The sequence below is a fragment of the Phoxinus phoxinus genome (genome assembly GCF_949152265.1).
Source record: "Phoxinus phoxinus genome assembly, chromosome: 9".
Classification (NCBI taxonomy): Eukaryota; Metazoa; Chordata; class Actinopteri; order Cypriniformes; family Leuciscidae; genus Phoxinus; species Phoxinus phoxinus.
Window position 1 is genome coordinate 11,876,911 of NC_136884.1, and position 18,157 is coordinate 11,895,067.

At 38.5% G+C, this 18,157-nt stretch overlaps 1 long non-coding RNA gene across 1 annotated transcript in view; it reads left to right on the top strand.

Moving 5' to 3' along the window:
* The first annotated feature begins 2,222 nt into the window (after nt 1-2,222).
* Nucleotides 2,223-18,157, top strand: part of LOC307003609 — a 45,832-nt gene continuing 29,897 nt past the window's right edge. Inside the window, exons 1-3 of the long non-coding RNA XR_013798760.1 lie at nt 2,223-2,680; nt 4,265-4,419; nt 4,692-4,761. This is a non-coding gene — a long non-coding RNA (uncharacterized lncRNA). The remainder of the gene's footprint in view (nt 2,681-4,264; nt 4,420-4,691; nt 4,762-18,157) is intronic.

An 18,157-nucleotide genomic window follows, 5' to 3' on the forward strand; every position in this document is an offset into this window, starting at 1 on the left:
GGCCATGATTCAGGACTTACCTGAGGTTGACATATTACTATGTCTGTCACCATCATGGTTGTTGAAACAGGTTATTTGATATAACTGTGAGATAAAGGGCAAACAGTCTTTTATTGTTGTGTTTTTGTCATGTATACAAATCTCATGATGTTGTTGTTGTTTTTTTAAACAGGAACCATATGCATGTTATGGAGCCAAATAGACCATCATAAGGTACAGTCATCTCTTTCACTTTAGGACAAAGGTCATAGCAATACTAACATCCAGCAGCACCTCCATAATCCCGCTTTACAGTCTGTCTGTGAAGTATCAAGAGTGCCTCTGAATGCTTCAAAGCGGCAGTGGGTGACCAGCGAAGTTAGTGCTATTCAAAACAGATCTGGGAGCATGTTTTTCCCACATTCCTTACCCAGCTGTTTGCGTGTGAATGGAGAGGCTGCACAAGTTTGCGTGAGAGAGAGAGTGTGTGTGTCTGTGTGTGAGTGTGTGTGTCAGTGTCCTTGTGTGTATGTTTTCCTGTGTCATAGCTTGGCATGGAAATATCGCTGATTTAAGGACATTTTAAGTTCTGTAATAATCCCTTTTGTATATGAATGAATGATTAACCCTCAGAGAGACACTGTAGCATCACTTTGCAATTAAATAACGCCTTTTTACAATAAATAATTACAACAGCAGCTCACACATCTGAAATACATTATAGCAAAAATCCTTAAATATCGTAAAATGGTCTCATTTGTGCAACTTTTTATTGGAGGGTATTGCAATAAATAATAAATTAGACCTATGTAATTTATTATTATTATTAGATTTGCACTTTGCAATTAAAAATACCCATATTATTCAATTATATTCAAATTAATATAATAATACCAATATTATATTAAATTCATATAATTGTAATAAATAATGTGAACACATATTTAGTGCAATTACAACAGCTCTTATTTTAAAGCAACAAGCATAAAAATCTTACATATCTATAAATAATTTTTTCTCACATTTATTAAAATTTTTTGGAAGTAATAATGAATTATATTATTGTTGTTATTATTATAATTATGAACTTTGCAATTAAATATATCCATATTATTTAATTAGTAATTGTAATAAATAATTTATATAATATTTATTGTAATTAATTTTCTCTAAATATGGGTTAAAATTACATCAGTTACATCAAATAATTTATAAATAAATAAATGTATATAAAATTAAAAACAATGTTTTTGCAACAATTTTTATCTAAATATTGGCAGGAATGGAAGCCTCTAAATATTCCTGTTTTATGTGTTTAAAATATGTTAGGTCAATTTACAGGGGCAAGTGAGGTGTAGATGTCCTGACACTTCAAAACAACAAAATCAAGTAGGCTAATTATATTATATATATAACTGCTGATATTTTGCAACATTGAAGACTTTTTTTCTAGAATTCAGTGCAACAAAATATGCTTTAATACGGATTCCTAAAAACACCATAAATCTCAATGCTCGAGTCTCTGAGGATTAAGAAATAATAGGGTCATTATTCTTGGTATGTTTGTGTATGTGCAGGGGTATCTTGTGGAATGTGTGTACGTGTGTGTGAGAGAGACTGTGGAGAATTCGCTTTTGGGGGCAACGGTCGCACAGGACTGTGTTATGAGTTAGAGGCTTTCCTGTGGACAGGACAAAAGAAGACATACAGATCTTTAATAATGTTGCCTTTTGATCTAGTACTGCTTTGACATTCCAGTTTCATTAATAAACAGTCCAACAAGTCATCGTGAATGCAAAAACATCACTGAAGTCAACTGTTAACCGGTTCTTGATAAATAAAGCCTTTATTGTTTGGGAAAAGTTGCTTTTTACTGGCTTGAATCACAAAGGTGATGATGCCTCCTGTGTTTGTGGCAACATAGCTGTTTTAATACATTTATCAATTGAATTTCTATAAACTAAAGAGTTTAAGCTACTCTCCTGTATACAAAAAAATCAATTAGCCCTTAGATTGTGACGAGGGATTGTGTGTGTGTGAAGCTTGGCCTGTTTCTCTCCGCCTGCTCCCGGGAGCTTGTTTTCCCAGATTTGGGAGTTGCAGGTGCAGTGTCCAGCTGCAGCTCCACTGCGCACGCCAATGGCATGAATCATTTTCCCTCCTTTCAGAGCAGTGAAATCAAAGCATATGGAGGACGTAAAAGAAGGGGGGGGGGGGGGGGCATGTTTTATCTGGATCTTTACCATCGTTCCATCAAGCTACGTTACCGAGCCGAGTGTGGAAGAAAAAGAGAAGATCCAGTGTGTATGTGTGCATGTTTGTGTGACGCTTTCAGATAGGGAGTGGAGGGCAGTGAAAAATCCAGCTCTCACAGTCGAGTTCACAGCCCTCGCTTGATTGTTTTTCTTGTCTTGGCTCATCTCAGTCCGTCAGTGTTGTCATATTGTCCATGTGCATGGAGGCACACAGCCCTGAGAGAAACAGAGAGGGGGGACCACACATGGAGAGCGAAGCCCCAGGGAGAGTATCAGGCCTGTGTGGAGTGCTTTGCCAGGACCCAAGCCGCCTCGCTCCACTGCTTGTCATTGGATCTCAGATCTGCTGATAAAATTTGCCCCCTCTCCTCTTTTAAAGTGATGAAATGTCTCACCTTACCCAGCCCACCTGGGTATGGGTGAAGAGGTCCAGTAAGTCCCTCTGAGTAAGTGTGGTCTGCAGCTGAAAAAATGCTCATAAATGTGAGGTCGGTGTGGTCTGAATATTTTTTGTTTCAGTTCTAGTTTTAGTCATTATAATACCAAATTAACTGAAATAAGTTGAAGTTAACATTCTTGTTTTTCATCTAATGTTAACTAATATTACTATATTAAATAATTTTAATAGTCTTAGATAATTATAGCAATGCTGGATATTGCATATTTAATTGTGTGTGGTGCTCATTTCCACATTTAGAAGACCTTTGCTGTCATTTAACACTCACTTAAAGTTACTCTTTAAAATCACTTATAATTTATTAACACTGTTACATCTAATCTTTTGCAAATCTCAAAAAGAATATGCATTTTTATACCGCACCTTAATTTCATAGTTAAATTCGATTTTTATTGTATTTAGTGATTTATTTAGTGTTATTTTTTATTTATTTAGACAAATTATATACATTTTTATATTTTCTAGTTATCAATTTTCATCCATAATACTGTATGTAAATTAATGCATTAGAATTTTTTATAAATAATTGTAACCAAAAGTAATATTTGCTTACTCCTGAAATTGGTTGATTGTCATGTGTTTTAATTCATTATACTTTCTAAAGGTGTAACATAAGTAACTGTGGTTACAATTATTCATGAGACCATACAACACATCATAAGGGAAAATTTATACAAATGAAATACTTGATGAATGAAAACAAAATACTTTTATAATGGATTGCATAAAGACTTTAAGCAAATGATTACCAAAAATACTGAGCGCACCTTGTTCATGTCAACTTCAGGTTCAACCAGTGGTGTAAGTTTAGGATGGGACTTCCTGCTTATCCAAACAATCATAGGAAACATTTTTGGAAATATTTTGTCGTGTGGTTTACATAGCATTAATTTTTAGCTGTAAAGCTTTAGGCTCATCTGTGTCATGACACTCATTCATTATACTTCATGGGAGTCTTCTAGGGTTATTTATAAACGAGTGAATAAGACCTGTGAATTCACTCCCGGCCTCTCTGATTGCTTTACAATGCCTGATTATAAACCTTTATGAGTGACAATTGCAGTCTCATAATGGCCATATGCTTCTCTCATATTCTCAATTATAAAAAAAACAATTGACTAAAATGGTTTGTGACCCGCAGTGCAGTGCCATTACCATCCGACAGGTTGACTGCAGTGATGTCTGGCACCCAGAGAGATTAGTCCCAACGTGTTTTTTCAACAACGAGCTAGATTCAACAAAAGGGTGACCAAATGATTCAGAGGAGGTTTTAAATATTTGTGACACACCACCAGACTACATGGCACCTGATGATGACTGATAAGCCATTTCTGATTGATGTTAACTGTCAACGCATTATGTTTTCCCACATTTGCTGTGGCGGTTAGGGCTGCTGTCATTTTTGGCTTAGAGGATAAAAGCCGTACCAGTAATGTAACAATGACCAAATCCCATTTAAAGCAGCCCTTTATCAGCTCCAATAGTCACTCATTACCTTTTAATGTAAGATTAGCAGTCTTTATACAGGCTTATTAACTTGTGTGTTTATGTTTGCTCTTTACTTCTTTACAAGTGGCCTCATCTGCCCCTGGTGCTGTAGACGTCGCGAGGTTGTCTGTCATCAGCGGGCGTCGCTTGGCTCTATCTGGCTCTTCCAGACCTGACACATCTCTCAGCATGCTTTTTGTCCTCCCTCAGTCCCTCTAATAAACCGCTGCACATGCCGGGGTAAGATGCGCTTACCTTGAGTCTGCTGTGTGTTGTGTCTGCTGGCATCCCACATTCACAAGCCAATCAGATGTGTGTTTCAAAACTGATAAAACAGTAATTATTCACCAGAACTGTTTACAGTGATTTCTACAGCCCAGGGACCTTTTGCACAGTAACAAGCCTTAAAATCTGACGCTTGCTTCCTTGAAAGTTTTCATTTGCTTGTACCAAATGTATTTCTTTGATGTTTGAAGGTATAACAGCTCATTTCTTTTACGTTTGGTTTCCAGAACTGCAAATGAGGCCACAACAACATCTCTAATTGCCGTCGTCTGTGAATTCTAGGGCTGATGAAAGAAGGTAAAGTCACCTACCCTCCCATGCAAGCTGGAAAAGAGTCTGGTAGGCATAGCATTTGCCTTGATGACTCTCTTTGTAAGCATGCTTTCAGTGTACCCTCATCCGCATTGGGTTCAGTGTAAGGCTGTCGGCTAGTGAGACGCAACACAATGGCCGCTGCTTATAAAGCCACATTTTGTTATCTCTAATTATTTTCTAACACACTATGTGAATATGGATGTAAAGAAAATATATATAATCTAAAAATATAAACTGTAGCATATTGATGATATAAATGAGTCATCTAATACTTCTATTAAAAATGTAAATAGTTTTATAACTATCAACAGGTTGTTTTATTTTTTTTATTTAGTTTAAAATAGTTGCGGCAGTGGAAAAGTTTAAAATTAAAATAAATTGTAATATATTATAGCTATCTTTAAAATATATATTTTTTACCAGTCATCCAAAACATTAAAACCACCTTCCTAATATATAGTGTAGATCCCACTCATGCTGTTAAAACAGCTCTTTTGCATCGAGGCATGGACTCCACAAGACATCTGAATGTGTCCTGTGGTATCTGGCACTGAGACATTAGCAGCAGATTCTTTGAGTCCTGACCTGCAGGTTGCCTCCATGGATTGGATTTGTTGGTCCAGCACATCCCATAGTGGTTTTCAATAGGATTGAGATCTGGGGAAATTGGAGGCCAAGGCAACACTCATGTTCTAATGTTCTTCAACCTCAGCCTACAGTTTTTCAGCAATTTGAGCTACAGTAGCTCTTCTGTGTGAACGAACCAGATGGGCTAGCCTTCTTTCCGCACGAGTATCAGTGACCTTTGGGTGCCCATGACTCTGATGCCGGTTTACCACTTGTCGTTTCTTGTACCACTTTTGATATGTACTAACCGCAGCATATCAGGAACACCCTACAAGACTTGCTGTTTTGAAGATGCTCTGACCCAGTCTTCTAGCCATCACTATTTGGTCCTTGTCAAAGTCACATCCACTGAGTGTTCTGACACCTTTTTCTATCATAAGCAGCCTTAAGTTTTACTGCATTTTGAGTAGCACTCAAGCTGCATGAACTGCCATTGTAACAATATAATTTGTTATTCACTTCACCTGTCAGTGGCTTTAATGTGGTGGCTGATCAGTGTGTGTGTGTATATATATATATATATATATATATAATATGTATATATATATGTATATACAGTCGTAATTGAAATTATTCAATTGTCTCCTCTCCACCAGTAAGCTGGTGTGTGGTGGGCGTTCTGGCGCAATATGGCTGCCGTCGCATCATCCAAGTGGATGCTGCACATTGGTGGTGGTTGAGGAGATTCCCCCCTTCTATGTAAAGCGCTTTGAGGTCTCAGATAAAGCGCTATATAAATGTAACAAATTATTATTATTATTATTATTATTATTCAACCCCTATTACAAATTAGGTTTATTGGCAAAATGTACAGACTTTCAGCTGTTTGCAATGAACAAATCAAACAAAAGTAATTAAAATAGCTCAACACAACAAACATTTCAAGTAGTTTCCCCAAATTCAACTGAAAATGCAACTTTTAATGACTTCTGCATTCTCAAAATGATTCAATTATTCATGGGCAATGGCCTCCAGTTCAGTAATATTCTTGGGTTTGTGTGCTGCAACCGCTTCCTTCAAATCCCACCAGATATTTTCTATGGGGTTCAAGTCAGGTGACTGTGATGTCCACTGTTGAATCTTTCAGGACCTCTTTTGCAACCTAGCCTTGGTGGAATTTGAGGTATACTTGGGATCATTGTCCTGTTGGAAGATCCAATGGCACCCAAGCTTCAACTTCCTCACTGATGAAATGACGTTTTCTCCTAGGATTTCCTGATACTTCAATGAATCCATCTTGCCTTCCACACACTGCAGGTTTCCAGTGCCAGAGGATGCAAAGTAGCCCCAGAGCATCACCAAGCCCCACCATGCTTAACTGTAGACAGGGTGTTATTTTTAGCATGTGCTTAATTCTTCTTCCTCCAAACATACTGCTGATCCATAGGGACGAAAAGTTCTAGTTTTGTTTCATCGCTCCACAGACCATCTTGGAGTTCTGGCAAGCGTTTAGTACACGCTGAAACCTCAATGCCTGTTGCCACCAAGTATTGTTGCAGGTCTTTTGCAGTCACTCGAGGGTTTTTATGAACCTTTTCAGAAATCTGGTTGCAGTTGTTGATGGCTTCCTTTTTCTGCCCCATCCAGTGTGACCTCTGTTCCTTTAACTTTGAACTTGCGAACTATGCTTCCAATGGTGTCTCTAGAAACATTTATCTTTTTGTATCCTGTTCCTTGTGAAGGGCAATGACATCTCTTAACTTTTTTGGACCATTCTTTTGAGCTATATTCTAACATGCAGTCAAACGTGACACTCAACAAACCTTGCCAGTTCAGATATGTCATGAGTTCTAGCTCAAGCACACCTGGTGCAACTAATGAAGCCCTTGATTAGTTGCATCCGGTGTGCTTGAGACAACACCTGTTTTGCAGTATTGTGCTGTTGTGAGGGATTATATGGAATAATTTTGAGACTGCGGAAGTCCCTAAAAGTAGCATTTTCAGTTGAATTTTCAGAAACTACTTTTGCTGTGTTGAGCTATTTCAATTACTTTTGTTTGATTTGTTCATTGCAAACAGTTGAAAGTCTGTAAATGTTGCCAATAAAACTGATTTGCTATGTGGGTTGAATAATTTTGATTACAACTATACAGTATACACTGCTCAGAAGTTTGGGGTCTGTAAGATGTTTTCATTTATCAAAGAATACATTTTTCAGAATTCTTTGATAAATATATATAAAAACTTTTGATCAATTTAATGCATCCTTGTTGAATAATTAAAATCTGACTGACCCCATACTTTTGAACGGTAATGTACTATGTACAGTGTTAACTGCTCAAATAATAGCTCAAATAGTGTAAAGGTAATGCATTTTACTCAGTAGAGTTTCATGTGTTTAACCATTCAAAAAGGAATTGTGATGTAGTATTAATGACCATGCACTGCAAATCTATCGAGGTCAGCATCCAGGAATCTCAGTGTGTTTTGTAATCACAGTTTGTTTTTAGGCAGTTCATTAAATGCATGCCATGTGACAAGTAAGGATGGGGTTCTGCTCCTGTAGTAATAACCAGCTAAACTAAAGAGAAGGGAGACGTCTGAGGAACATTTTCCAAAGTGAATTATGGAGGTAATGAAAGTGTTTCTCTCCTCAGTACAGTATCTGGTGAAATAATGCAGTTAAAACCCAGGGGTGATGTCATGCAGACAAATGTTTCGGAGATTGAAAATCCATCAGTCCCGTGAAAAACTGATGGGCGGGCGGGGGGGGGGGCGGGGGGGGGGGGGGGGGGGAAGAAAATAGTGTGCGTTCAATATGTTTTCGCTTATAGGATTTGACAGGTTTGAGTCAAGGAGAAAGAGAGGAGGAGGAACGCACTAAAAAAAAAGTTGGCAGGGAAGAACCGCGAGCGCGTGGCAAAAAGATTCAAGTGCAACCGAGGTGGGGGTGAAGGGCTGATAGTGGGGGGAGCTTGAACAAGAGCTGCGTTTACATTTAACCCCTGCCTACCTCTTTGCTTCGATTTATGGAAATGGTTTTGGAACAAAGACTTTGGACATTAGAGATGTTAAATACTTTGGTTGGATGTCACACTCAGGCTATAAGTGTTATGTTTGGCTAGCAGGTGATTGGAGGGTCTGTATTTAATCTCTTAGTATTTGGTTTGTCCCATTTTTGCATTAATGACAGCAGCACTCGAGCTGCATGAACTCCACAAGTTTTTGAAAAGTCCTGATGATCATATTCTCCAGCATGATTTGAGATAATCCAAAGAGCATCTTGAGCAAGATTGCATTGGTAGCAAGAACATCTGACCAACTGTTAAAATGGTTTTCATTTAGAATTTAGATTTATTTTTTTCCTGTATTTATTTCCAGGTTTAAAATTAATTTTGAATCCCAGACTTTAAATATTGCATCAGGCTTTTGGAGGCAGCTGTTTTTAAATTTTTGTAATCTCTCAGATTATCATTGATTTCGTTTATCTGCTTTTGTAACTGATGCTGTCTGTACTGTATGATTGAAGAAACATGTATCAGACAGCTGCTTTTCAAACTGCTATTCTGGTTTGCTGATATTTTGAATGGGGACCACAGGTGTTGTCTGCTAACTGGATCGGTCATGATGAGCTGTTGTTAGATGGAAAGTGATGTGACGTGACACCAAGATGAACTGCAAATCGACTCCTCATAGTCAGTCCAAAAAGAGAGTGTTATTGTCCTTTCTTTTTCTTTCCAACTAGGGAAACAGACCATGTACATATATCAAAATCACAAATTCCTACCATGAGAATTCCAGTTTTGAATTGGAAATCCAGCTCATCGGACCAAGCCATGTAAACTCTAGGTCAGGCAGACAAGATCACAATGACCGACTCTGGCATGGGTCAATTTCTCCTTGTTTACTATGCATCAGCTCTCGAGAGTGAGAGTGGAAGGGCTCATACTGATAAGCCGTCTTTGTGGAACTGTGAAGGACCCTTTGGCTGCGTTTACACTTGGCATTAACATGCGACCTGTATCCGGATGTTGTCCACATACACATTGAAAAGACAAGTGTAAACGCGCTTCTGATCAGAATGTTATCCGATCAGCGTGTCCAGGTTCGGAGGTAGTCGAGGACGCATTGTGATCGGATCTCAGTGTAATGTAAACGCAATCCAGCCATCGTGTCTGCATTCACAGGTGTGGACGTCACACAAAAGCCCCCGCCCACTGTCATCATTCCCCCTCCTCTCTCCAGGAATTGCTGCACGTAGCTGTGTGGTTTTGCGATACAGTCGAGTGCGAAGTACATCGCAAATATACTGAAATGTTTGCTTTCGCACACTAAAGTTGCAGAACCATTAATTTTCTGTAAAGAACGTGCATTTTTCCCACCACAGCTGGCAACGTTCTCAGATACGTTTCTCTATACCGTTTCCATTACGCCATCTATCTACATTATTAGTACTTGCAGCCTTTTCATCCTCCTCATTTTGCGAGATTTGTCAAATGTACCCTGACTGAAAACTGGTTTTAAAAGAAAACCCACCACTTCAGGTTGACCGTTGCACCGGAGCCATCCTTTTTTTTTTTTTTTTTCGTGAATGCGAAATCCGATCTGTTATCCAGATACAGAAGGCACTTGATGTGGACAGGTGTAAACGCACCGTTTCCTGATTGGCTCATGATCTGATTTGCTTGATCGGATCACGGTGATCGCAATATTAATGCCAAGTGCCGTCCTATTACTTAAGTCAAACATATGACATTTTCAGATAATGGTCATTTATTGGTGTTCTAATATTCCTTCATGTGTGAAGGGCAGACCTTAGTTTACCTGTTGAACATGGCTCGTTAAACACTTCATCACGATACATGTTCTTCTTCCCTGGTACAATTAATGTAAAGCATAACATAATTTAATATTTGGGTCAATGAATTAAATAAGCATTATGTCTAGATCTATTTAAGTACAACCTTATTCCAATCTTTTTTTTAATTTGTATAATTTCTTACAAAAAGATCAATGCTGTTTTAAGATCAATATGTTTCTTAAAATATCAGACAATTTGGCCTACGGTATTTCACGGCAAGGTTAGTTCAGGATATAAAATGTCATATGGTAAAACTGCCCCCAAAAATGTAATGACATTTATAATAATTTATGTTATTTGTAAAAAAATAAAATAAAAATTGTACCGTGAAAATATATTTAAAAACTTTTAATAAAATGATAAAGATGTAACATCTTACAACTTTTTTACTCAAGGGTTACATCACATGACATTTTTAGAGTTATTAAATTAAACCACACGAATCCAAACTACATTGCTATTAACTAGAAAATAGAACATGTTATTATCTTGGACTGCCTTACTTGTCATTGACCTATGTTTTGAATATCTCTTCAAATTAAACTAGACTAGTGATGTATATTAAAGTTCCCTGTTCTGTCAGAACATTGCAAGCTGGCATTAGATGTTGACTAGGCTGCAGGGAGCACGAAGGCTTTTGCAAAATTTCCTTTTTATTGCATTTCTTTTATTTAACACATTTCCTAATAATTTGCACTCACTGTAAAATCTTTGAAAGGCTCTTTGGGACACAGTTTCATACTTGAAGCAGGAGAGATATTTTGTATGTATTCAGTGTGTAAATCATGATGTAACAGTGAAAAAGCATTCCCCCATTGCATATATATATCCCCATGCCTCTCTTGGACAGTCCATTTATATAATCTCGAGTGGCTCGCTAAGGAATAACAAATTGGAAACGCGAAGGAGAGCATTTACCGTACTAAATAACACCAAGGTCAGTTTAGTGAACATTAGATTTGTTTTTCTTAGTGTTTGGAGGGAAAGACTGAAATCGAGAGGACTGCATTTCATCCTGCTGTGCTCTTCATCTTACGTTACATTGATTCAGACAAAAAAAACCCAGGCTTTTTTTGGCCGAATCAAAGAGGGCCGCAGGACTCAAAACATCACTATGAAAATGCATGACAGAGGATGAAACCTAATCCTGTTCTAGGCCCTCAGTCTAAATCAGCTTTAGTTATGGAGAGGGCTGGCAGCGAGCTTTGGTTCCACAGTTCACGCCAGGCCTCTCGACACGCAAGCTCCCGAGGAGCGTTTGCCAGTGTCCTCGTCTGAACTAGTCTGCTGATTGATTTGCACCGAGGTTCCAGCCGCCCCTCTCCCCAGCCTCAGCAGGTGGTGAGTGTTTGTGACTTAAACCAGGGAGCTATCAAGTTACATCCATTTCTTTGAAATATCATTGATAAATATGGTGGAATAGCTCAGAAAGCATTCAGCCTCATTTGTTTTGGACTTATATTCATAATCTCATTCTGGAAAATAGTATATAGCTGTGAAAACAGATGTAGGGAATTGTTCTGTTTGTTACCCCAGACTCTCTCTTTCACTCTAACATTTAAATAATAGTTCACCCAAAAATAAAAAAATTCTCAAAAATGTTGTTCCAAACCGGTTTTACTTTTTTATGGAACACAAAAGAAGATATTTTGGAAATGTGTCGTCTTCTCTTTTTTTTTTTTGTCCATACAATGAAAATGAATTTATATTTATTAATTTACCACTTACAAATTATATATTAAGCCACTTACAAATGAGAAAAATTAAGATGTGATATAGTTTTGGACCCCATTGACTTTCATTGTATGGACAAAACCAGTTTAAACATTTGTCAAAGTATCTTTTGTGTTGTCCTGTATTGGAATCTACACTTTAAAAAATAACTTGTTAAATTTACAGTAAAAAACTGGCGGTTGTGGTTGCCAGAAATTCACCGTAAAAAAATACTGTGACAATTTTTCCAGTTTTAAAGGATGCCTGTATATTAACTTATAACCATAAATTTCATTAAGCGATATAACGTTAATATAATGACTTTAACTACCAAAATCTGCCATTTTTCCTTAAAATGTATCCCTAACCGCCACAAGAATGCAGGACATGTGGCACAATAGAAAGCCACATGATGAATCAGTTCAAGTGGCTTTTCCATAAAACATGGCAAATACTCATATATAGGTGTACAAGGTCATACACACAAAGACAAAACATAATCAGGTTAATGCTACACTAAAATAAAACAATAAACATTAACTAAATAACATAAAATGTAACAAAAAAAACCACACACACATTAATAATAATACTAACTAGAAAGATGAGAAGAAAAAAAACAAATTATTTGAAGTGTAATCGTATGTGTTAATCAGAGACTTCTGGCAATGTCCTTTTACTGTTTGTTTGTTTTTACCATAAATTATATGGTTAGTCATAGATTTGACAGTATTTTACAATAAAATGACATATAATGCGATGTTAAACAGTTTTTCACCATACATGGATTGTAAGGTGACTTTTTTTTTTACAGTGTATAGTGTCATGAATAACCTTTAACATCCTTGGAACCTTTCCATTCCAAAAAAGGCTTTGGAGAAAGGTTCTTCACGAGTTCTTTTAAGAACTGTTCACTGAAAGGTTCTTTAGCGAACTCAGAATAGTTTTTCTATGGCATCACTGTGAAAACGCCTCAACCTTTATTTTTAAGAGTATACTATAAAATATCATTCTTTGGCACCAATGAATGACAATGTCAACAATAGTTTACATACCGCTTTTTGTAGTTGCGTCAAGGTAATTTAGGCTGATTTATGCATTAGCACTAGATTGTACTCTTCTTGGGGATTTATTATCCAAAGATGGGGAAAACTCATGAATATTTCCACCACTCTGGAACGCTAATAGTCTTCTGACTTCGTAACAATCAAGAGTGAAATCATTCATTTGTGAGCTTCAGTGCAGATGCACCTGCACAGTGTGTTTTTTGGAGGGATTCCTACAGGGCGAGGCATCAGTTTATTGGAACGTTTCACATTTTCGGGAAGCTACGCATCAGAGGCCCGTGGAGGGAGGTGCGATTTTTAAAAGTCGTCTCTTTCATTCAGAAAAATGTCCAGCGGCCAGCCAGGTCCAAACACTTCTACAAACACGCCATCTCCTTCACTTGTTTCCAGCTCTGTCAGTCCTTCCCGCTGGGTTCAGTTTCCACTGAGGAAGCCCAGTCACATCCAGAGCGTCTTTTGACACTGGTATTTGTTTAGTCTACAGTTTAAAGGAACCACTTGTTGCCAGCTGCAGGGATCGTGATTGCACCGTAACTAAGCTGCAATCTCAGAGGCATGCGTGTACACCTTGGTGTGAGGTTGCGACTTTATTGGCCTGGTGTGTTTTGTGTGACTGACTTGGAAGCAGACCTTAACAGCCCTCACACCTGTTTGTTGCTGTTTTACTGCCATTTAAATCCAGCTGTGCATTTTAAGGGTAATTACAACTAACAGGTACCCTCTCCAAGCCGTGACTCGAACCTCATGGCATTAGCACAGAACCTCACACAGCCTGACGGCCGTCCAATTGCAGTGAGCTGTTTTCCACAGAAACTGCTTCTGTGTAATATCAGCTAAACAAATTGTGTCTGGCTCTTAACGAAAAGTAAACCCAAAAGTGCAGATTTGATGACAAAGCACTGGGCCAAGTTCATCACTTTTGCAAGTTTTGTGATAGCCACAAGGGAGCGCTTATGCTACACAGGAACACCTGATATGCTTCACTAAAATGCGTGCACAATTTCATTCACTGGGTCTCGGAACTCTGTGTTGATTTCATAATCTCAGGCATTTTTACTTGGCCCAAATAACAACCAAAAATTAATTTAGCAAATAACAGAAGTAGTTATTGTTGAAATGTTTCAGAGAGAGTTGGCATGCACAATTTTTGTGTGTGTGTGTGTAATTTTTTAAAACTTTTATTCACTTATAAATGAACATTCTCCAGGGTGTGAATGGTTAGCATGTTTCTCTTGCGGGACACTGCATTTGTGTGCTGCTGTTGGACATCTGTGAGCAGTCTACTATCTTGTCTTTTAGTGGGCCTGCTATATCTGACCCCTTTGACCTGTAGACAACATGCACAGCTGTGGAGAACACACCTACAGAAGACACCCCCCATACCTCCTAAAATTGATTGCGCATCACACCAATGAAAATACAATGGGGCCCGAAAGTCTGAGACCATAGCTTTTTTTTTCCCTTCTCCGTTTCATTTTTTTATTTAAACCAGAAAAGAACAGTCTGCGTATTAGTAAACTTTCCCAAAGCAATTCATTTTAGATATGTGTTGAAAATATAGAAGTTTTATAGTCTTTAGTACTTTGCACTGTAGTGCTTCATTTTTTTATTTTTTTTGCGTAGAGAAGTATAGCATTAGCTGCAATTAGTGTGGTCCCTGAGTTTTGCCACATGAGCAATTGATAAACGCTTGTATTTCAAAGCAGTTATTACACACATTTGTCTCACTGGACAGGGCTCTTGGCACTGGACCCTTGCCCCAAGACAGGGCTCTAATTTGAAATCTCATGATGTCTAAATCTATGCTATCTGCTAAACGCATTTCACTGGGCTTGTATAATGGGCCCTTACTGGCTGGTGAAGCAGGACAGACTCATAGTTACTAAAGGAATCCCTTAACTCGAAAACACCCCCTCCCCCACCAGACGATCCTTACCACAGTGTCTGCGCAGAATCAGAGCTCTTTAATCGGTCTAATTATTCAGTTTTCTCATAGAATGGCTCTGGGCCTGCTTGGAACAGATTCTGTCTGGGTTTTCAATTGAATTGGCCACGCTGGACTGAATTGCCTTTGAGCAAGAGGTGCAGGAAACATAAAGGACCTATCCTCTGAATATTCTTGCAACTCACTGAGCTGCTCTCTGCAGACAGAGAGCTCTCAAAGTGCTGCCTAAAACATCCCACCCCTGTTATGACATTTACACTAATGAAAGGAGATAAAGCTATGAGTTGCGCCCCCTCCAAGTCTTTTATAGTATGTTGAATGCAAAAAGGAAGAAAATTTGTCAAAACAAGCATGAAATTGAATTTGAAAAAAAATGAGAATGGCACAGATTAAAAATGACCCCTGAATATATTTATAAGATCTTATCGTTACATACTGTAGCAAGTGTAATAGCCAAAATACTTGGCTCAAGGAAAAGTGGTGTTTATTTCGAAGCAGAAATTCTGATTGTATTAAAAAAAAACTGCTTCCTTAAATATCACAGCATTATTTAAAGCCTCCCATTCATTTTCTATTATCGCAGCACAGAACATTTCATCCCACTAATGCAGCACAGTAGGAGGGTCAGCGACAGAAATCATAGGTGTAACGGGTGATGAGATTTAAGATAAAGCTTTTTTTCTGCCAGGGGATTACCTCAGCTCATTTAGCATGCGCATACTGGCTAAACTTAAAACAAGACCGTATATGAGTCTGCCATTTACTGCGCTTTGATCTTCAAAGAAAAGTATGGGATGTACGTGCATTGGACTTGACTCCGTTAAGATGGCTATTGTTTCAGACTGAGTCTTATTATTGGCATTTATTATGCGGGGCTGTGACATCCGCTCTCTGTGGCCACATTCATTAACGGTGTTTTGGTGTCTCGTTTCACGCGTCTCTCTGCTAGTGGGCAAAACAGGAAATGAACTCTGTGAAATAGGTCAAATTGAAGTTCCTGTTTCACCTCACTCAGCTCTGTCTGGTTGTGTTTGCTGCTCAGGGACCAATGAAATGCTCAAGTGAAACTTTACTGTTCTGCATGAAAATTCAATTATATCTGCTACATACCATTAAATAAACAGAGCAGCCCTTCATCAGCTTTTTTGAAATTAAAAATCTATCATTATTTACTCATTTGCGTGTCATTTCAAACCAGTTTGCAATTATTTTTTTGATAAGGTTGAAAGATACTCGTTTTAGAGGCTCTCCTCACTATCTTTTCTCTCGAACATGGTGGATGACGATGATGTTTCATCACAGATCAACTGCGATCCGTTGCACTCCTAATTATTAATGACACTTATTAACACACGCATCATCATGATTGCGATCTTACCAGAAATGGAGAAAAAGCCAACTCCAGTAAGTAAACTTGCCCCTGTCCCTAAAAATGCCATACATTTTGGTACTCATTTCTGCTGCACATCGTTTATTTTTACCACGCATGCGGTCCTACGCACCAGTTATGTGCACCCCTGATTAAATGTATGTGGTTTTAGTCCTTTTTATTTGCTGTTTGACTTGAATAGCAAAAACTGTTTACTAATCTGAGGATTAAAACTAATTTGGATCGTGTACAAAGAAGACGCACTTTTTTTTCATGCAAATGGGTTATTGCCTGCCAGGCTTTTGTTGAACGCGCTGGACTTGTGGTTAGAGTAAGAGCGTGACTGACAGCTCATAGTGAAAAAGTGTGTGATGACCTTGTAACCTCTCCCCATATAAACAGAAGATGACTTTTTTTTTTTTGTACACATGCCAGTCTTCCTTGAAGACGTACTTAGCGCTGGGAACACAACACTGCAAGTTGCCTAATCCGACAGCATTTTGCGTGTGATCTCATGAAAAGGCTCTAAATACAGCATTACACGCATGCCGCACACAACAGACACGTGTACCATAAAAAGTAAACATACCGGCTCAGAGTGAGAAACACCCATGCAGACTTGTGGCTTGAACGTGCAGCAGACACAAAGTACGTGGAGAACAGTAGGCTTCATGTGTTTTGGTTTAAGAAGGGGTGTTTCCTGAGCGATCGTGTTTGTTTGGGGAAGTGTGTTGGTGCACAACCAGCATATTGTTGACCTAGATATAGTTTTGAGCATGCAACCGTGTCTATTCCTCCCCCCAGCTGAGTTTTGCAGGTGCTGTGAGTCAGAAAGTCTTTGCCTGGAAGTGCTCCAACTCCGTGACTAGGAAAGAGACTCTTAGGTCTCCGTGTAGGGCATTAAATGTTTGAACACGGTGCTAACAGCTTGCTCAAGTATCTGAGCGGTCTCTGTGGTTATACAAATGCTTCCATGGTTACTTATCACCCAATAGGATGGCTTCGAATCCACTCTGACCCCTTTGAACTGCGGGCTGAAGGTTCCTGTTTGCAGAGCAGGTTTGATTTCTACCCCCCTGGGGCAAAAGTTTTGTGCTGTGGAAGTTGGCCCTGGATTGGTTATTTAGTGCAGTTTTAACCTTCCCCCTGCACCCATTTTAATTAAAGCATTTGTCAACAGAACTATAAAACTTGTTCTCTATTGTTTGTTAGGCAGCTGAAGATCCAGCATGGGGAGATAATGAGGTCTGTTTAAGTTCATGCCAGCACCTATAACATTTTATTTGGAGATAAAATAAACAAATCTAATGTTCCTGTAAACATTTTCTCTGAAGTTCTGTGCCCCATATCACCTATTGATTCGATATCTGTAGTCGTCAAAACGACTGAATCAAAACCAAAACGTAACTCTCCCACGGTCATCTGACTTCACATCTGTTGTGTCTGATTAAAAAGCTACGCCTTTGATCAGTTGTTTACGACAGACTTGAAAGAGACTGCAGAGCAAGGGGAAAAGGAACAACTCTCAAATTCAGTCTGAAACTGATTCAAAGTACATACAGATCAGAGGACCAAAAAAGCAGTACAGCAGCTCCCAATTTAATAAACACTGTTAGGTCTGAATTGAGGCTTCTCTGACAAATATTGTCTTTGGAAGAGCTCCAACTTTTTCCCTCAGATGAATCCGTGCCAAATGAAAACTCCTCCAGCCCAGAGTATTCTCTAGAGAGCCCCGAGTGTTGTTATGGAAAGCGGTGCGGGGAAGAATGCCCTCGCCATACTCTGTTGAGGTGGATACTATAATTAATTTTCTGCAAAACCAGCATTAAAAGACAGAAAAAAAGAACACTTTGTTT